Below are 5,869 nucleotides of genomic sequence, written 5' to 3'. Positions count from 1 at the left end.
TGCATGTATGTGCAGGCACACACATGCGTGTGTGCATTCTTGCATCGACACAGGGTGGTGATTTGTGTTCTCTTCAAAACCACTGTGGTCATGCCATGTCAGCCATATATCACCTTAGTGAAGAAGACAACCATGTCCTCCTCCTGTGTCCGTACCCCTTTCACCTTTTCTATGCCCCGACTCTTTTTCTCAGAGTAGCATAAGCTTGGAATATTGTTCCATACGCGTTACGCTGTATGACGTTTAGAGCAGAAGCTGCAGAACATTTGATAACACTAGTTGCCAAAAAGTACATCTCTGCAAAGTTGTGAAATAAAGTTTCGTAGAATTACATCGCAAATGAACAGTAAAATAAGTATGTGAGTTGGTAACTGCAGTAAGTTAAGTTAGTACACAGTCTCCTTAGAGCTACAGTGCAGAGGGACAGGTCTAAAAGGAATGCCAGTCTCTTAAGAACTTGGGAACCACGGTCTGACTGAAAACACCTGCACCTTATAGAGGCCAGTGTACCAATAGCTTCAACATCCTGATCCAACATACACATTCATGAATGTGCGCTTTCACATAAACACACATGCAAAGGCTAAACACACATGCACACTCACTCAAATATGCATAAAAGCCATTGGTGCACACACACAGCAATGCACACATCCATGCAAATACAAATAGCTTGTGTCATCTTTTCCACAGCTTCCGAACCCGTTCTAACATCAGTAAAACATGTTGTATCTTTTCCTTCAATAGGTAAAGCGCAATGAAATACTAACCCTGCGTTATAGAGATGGACATGACCCAAAAATGCTCTACACTCCCAAAGAAACTTCCCCTCTGCTCCTTTTCAGACTTTCAAGAGGAAAAAAAGTCTCTTCTGTAGACAGTGAGTTATTTGTATAGGTCTGCAGCATGTCTGCAGGCCTGCACTGGACTGTCGCTAGGATGGGTGACTGGTTTTACTGGTCTACCTCTGCAGCCCTCAGAGTGAGCCGCGGGAGAGGGGCAAAGTGAGCAGAACAGCATGAACTGGGTGTAGTAGTGGAAAAAATGTTCCTGGGCAGACCTATATGTGGGGCATAACAAGCAATTTCCTCATTAGTGTAGCTTGCTAAAAATCCTATTGATTGCACAGGATGACTTCAGATGGAATTGTGTTGACTGGTTTCAACACAATGTACAGAAGCAAACTTAGTCCTTGCACGGTCATTCTAAATGTAACACCTGGTGTATTTCAGGGTTTTTCTCCTCTGCAAGAAGTGAGTTGAGATAAGTTTAAAACAAATTCCAATTTGTGTACATCTAATAAGGTCCCATGGAAGCAGTATAACAAGAGGTGGCACAGTAGGATACCTTCATAATCTAATAGTGCCCCATTAGCCTTGCCTCTGGGATGAAGGCAGACGACATTATGCATCAGGTTTACACGCTGCCTTAGTTAGTCTTAGCTTGTTTTCCTAGGCAGACACCACATTATGGCGATCCAGCAATCATTAAGATCCACAGCCCGAGTGATGAGCTAAAGGCTGAACTGGAGGCTGGCCGTGAATCAGAGTGCTAAAACCACACATAGCTTTCATGGATAGTGACTATTGAGCCCCATCCAACACCAACCTTTAATGATGTCGCACCTAATGCTTGTAAAATACCTGCACAGGATGAGACCGATGCCATGTATTATTTGTGGACAGAGGTCTGTTCTCACTTTCTTTTCTGGCTGTCTTCTGTATAAACAGGAAATCACATATATCTTTGTTGACATGCAAAAAAAAAGCTTGGGAGAGCCAGGAGGAAGATAGATACAAGGGGTTGCGTGATTGTGTGAGTTAAGCACATAAAGAGTAAAAAGTGATGGGCTGCGAGAAGAGGGGACACAGTGAGCGACATATTGGCACCAGATATTTCCCCCGTTTTGCTGCATGGCTGCATATATTTTTATTTATGTTCTATATTTGAGATTTGGTGTTAGAAAGACTTTCCTTATTGTATTGTTCACAGGTTGTTATTTTTACCCCACATTGTTCGTCTTTTTCTTAGCAGCTTTTTGTTAGAATTCACAGTTGTGCACATTGGAGATATACATATTATTAATCAATAAGAAAATAAGATTAATGCTACATTTGTGTCTGAAACCAGTTGAGCTGAATGTGCCTTCTTAGAAGATAATATATTAAATCATATGCCTTTTAGATTCTGAATTAAAAAGTCAAACATAGTTTTGATGTCATTTACAATCGCTTTGTTTCTTGTTTGCTGTGATATCAGTTTCAAGTCTGGCATACAGTATGAGATTCAGTAAAAAGGGGAGATTCCAAGTGAATATGAGGTCTGTATTTCCTATAAATGAGATAACTGGTCTTTCTTCAACTTCTTCAAGTTCTGAACTCAAGTCAGCCTATATGAATTCAAGTCAAAGTAAAGAGCTCTCCGGATTAAAACGCAAACTATTATTCTCTGCGTCAGTAATGAATAATGTTTTCCATCTCTCAAGAATGAAGGCTTCGGAGAATTGAACATGTAATGATATACGTTGTCATGCGGTTTGTGTGTGTGCGTGTGTGTGCGTGTGTGTGCGTACGTGTGTGCGTACGTGTGTGTGTGTGTGCGCGTGTGTGGAGAGCAGGGTAAATATGCGCATTTCGGAATTTGTCTGAGAGACCCTGGGGAATCAGATTTCAGGATGTAAGACGACCTAAAGCTGGTCAATACTGTGGCCAATCATAACCTTTCCCTGGATTCCCTCTGTAACTCAGATCAAGCTTAAGGGGGCCCTGAAAGCCTCTCCACACGTTGTGTGCACACACACACACACACACACACCACCAGCCTAGTGCCAGAACCCATTCATCAGGCCCTCATAGCTGGGCCCTGTCAACCTCCAGCCCCAGGCCTGTAGGCCTCAAGCCAGGGGTTCGAGTTCCGGGCTCCCCGCCAGTCTGTCATGGTGCTGGGCTTCGGGCCAGCCTTCCATCAGCTTTGATGTGAGCTGGATAACCAAATGGCTAAAGAAGGGTGGCCCCTCAGCAGCGTAAGAGTTAGACAGCACACTTAGTGGGTCAGTAAGTTAACTTATAGTATTCAGCTAATACATACACACACCAATAATAACCTTCTCCCAAACATGGTTGAGGTAAAGATTTTAGATTTTGTATTGACGTTTACGTTGCATATGCTCTTTGTTATGAAGTTAAATTAACGGTTGAAATAGTTTGTATTCTAATATGATTAAGTGGGTTTAATTGTTTGATTTGGAGACCTTGTGGTACTCAAGCTATAATTAACATTGCAACTTTCTTTTATACTCAACATGCTGAGCTATAATTTGTCAGATTTTCATCCTGTTGAAGAGTGAAATATGGCGTTTTTTGTTACTGAAGATTGATTACATTGGAGGAAAGTATGCAGAGGCAATGAACTGTTGAATTATGTCGTGTTTAAACGTAGTGTGCCAACTCTCATCTGCATAGACAAGTTAGCCCCAATCTTTCCCTCTCTCTCTCTCTTTCTCATAACACATAAATACCCGCAGTCACAATGTACAAAAACTTCACATTTACACCCTCACACACACAGCCACAACACATATCTAACAACGGATTGTGCAATACGCATTGCAAAAGAGTTTTAGGTCAACTAAGAACAACGTTTGAGTTCAAAAGCAACACACGTTGATAAGCATGAATGTGCTGATTGACAGTTGTTGGCTATTGTCAACGTGATATGAATTATGTGAGGGGAAATTGTGGTATTTCATTCTAATTTGAACCATAGTTTTGCTATCCGTTGTCTGACCTTGATATTGTTATAGGAGGAAATAATTTTACCTAACCGTTCGACAGCAGCATCGGCTCATATCTCAAGCTGCTTTTTTTGTTTTGTTTTGTTCTGGGTCTCTCGCTATCTGACGTATTTCTTTATCTTACAATTCTGCTTTATATAACTAGTAATGTTTCTGAGTGGCTCCTCGGCCAGCTTGTAAAGCAGAATTGATTAGTGATAAGCAGCGATAAAGTATCCATCTTTCTTTGAGGTCAGTAAGGCTAGACAGGCTATTAGAACCACCAACTCCATTTCATTGCTTATGAACTCTGTTCCTGGTATGAAAAAAATCAGAATCGCTCTTCCAGTGTGTATCCGTGGGTGGGGTCTTAAAATAACTGTAAAGAAGCACTTCTAATATGTAACTGCAGTATTTTAGAAAAGCTATCGTTCCTTGCCAAATCAGACAAATAAACACGACATACAATATGTGGGAATAAGGTGGCCTTTCTGAGCCCCCCTCTGAGAAAAGTCAAAGCCAATAGGAAGTGTGAATGTTCCACATGCAGACACAGGGCCTTACAGAAGGATATTCACCTTTAAAAAGGTGTTAGGTTTATTGGATCTAGCGGGACATTACCTGCATATCCAGCTATTTCATTTTTCCGTCTGCACCGTGTTGAATCATTAACGACAAAGACCCTAGTGTAAAGCCCCGGTTTAAACACCTTATTTCATTAAGTGTTTTTTAATGAGGGTGCTAACTAGCCCGGGTGTCAGTCATCAGGAAAAAGACGGCCAAAGTTGTTGGAAAAATATGTTTTTTTGTCCTCTATTACATTTTTCCTGTGACGGTAAAAGTTATGATGAGTGTGTCAATTCTTCTCTAGCTCTCAGTCTAAGCACATCATGTTTGAACTTTGTGGGGGAGTTTTTGTATTGCTGTTCCTCAATAAAGGAACTGCTAATGGCACAGTTCTCTCTGTTTCACGTTTGCATTACTGGGCCTCCATGCTCACTTAGAGTAGCAGTACCATTACTTTCCATTTACTGTGTTCATTTCCAACACTGCAAATGTTTAAATGTGTCTGTTTTTTAATATTGATTTGATCTTCTGGCAGTGGCTCATCATTACACATAAGTTAATGCTTGGCACTCAGTTTTAATCAGTTTTGAATATGTCAATATGTGTTCACTTATGTCCTCACAGGAAGTTAGGTTTAGGCAAAAAAAACACTAAGTTAGACTTGACTACCAACTCAGATGACTACCGAGACAGAATGTCAAAACAAATGCCAATCTTTTTGGACAAAAGTCATGTGTTTGTTTGATCCAACCCTTCCACCTGCCTCCAGCAAACTCCCATGGACTTTATACACGTCATGTGTTCTTACTGTATCCAGTGGTGGGCCGTCAGGGCCAGCTAATCCTTCTCTGCTGGCCTAAACAGAATCACAAAGTTATAGCTATTTTATAATGTACTTTTTTTCCCAAATACACATGTATTATAATTATTTTTCCTTATTAGCTTATTTTCTCACTGCACAGCTTGTGTCTTCCTCTGTTGCTCTGCTTTCAGCCTTTTTAAGGAGAGTTTTTATCCAATCAGACTTCACCTCTATGTCTCTATGGAAGAACTCTCGCCTGAGGCCTTCTAGGTGGCCTTTGCAGATTAAAGTACATGGGGACGTTATCATTGATTGTCATAGTCTTCAACCAATCAGATCTTTAGTTTGACATGCTGAGTGTATTCTTTGACGTGCCAGGGCCTGGAAGTACGTCAGCATTAACCTGCGCTGTGATTGGTCAGTGGGCCAGTGTGACTTTTGACAACAAAAAGCTAGCTAGCAGAACTCAGTAACAGCTAGTAGTAAGAATAGTTCAGGTTGAAACAAGATAATTTATGACATGTTTAGTGTTCTGTTTGGTGTAGTTTTTTAACACTGAATGGCTGGAGGAGGAGGAGAAACGGACTTTGTGGTGAATTTACTGACAACGCCTTTCTCACAGAGGGTTATGGGCGCATGGAAACTTATTCCAGAAACGCAACTGGGAGGCTCGACTGTCCTCACTGGGGTACATGGCCATCGAGAAGGACCTGTTACTGGAACTGAAG

This window comes from Taurulus bubalis, assembly GCF_910589615.1.
Source record: "Taurulus bubalis genome assembly, chromosome: 11".
Classification (NCBI taxonomy): domain Eukaryota; kingdom Metazoa; phylum Chordata; class Actinopteri; order Perciformes; family Cottidae; genus Taurulus; species Taurulus bubalis.
The sequence above is the reverse complement of the archived record's forward strand: the minus strand, read 5'-3'. Positions refer to the sequence as shown.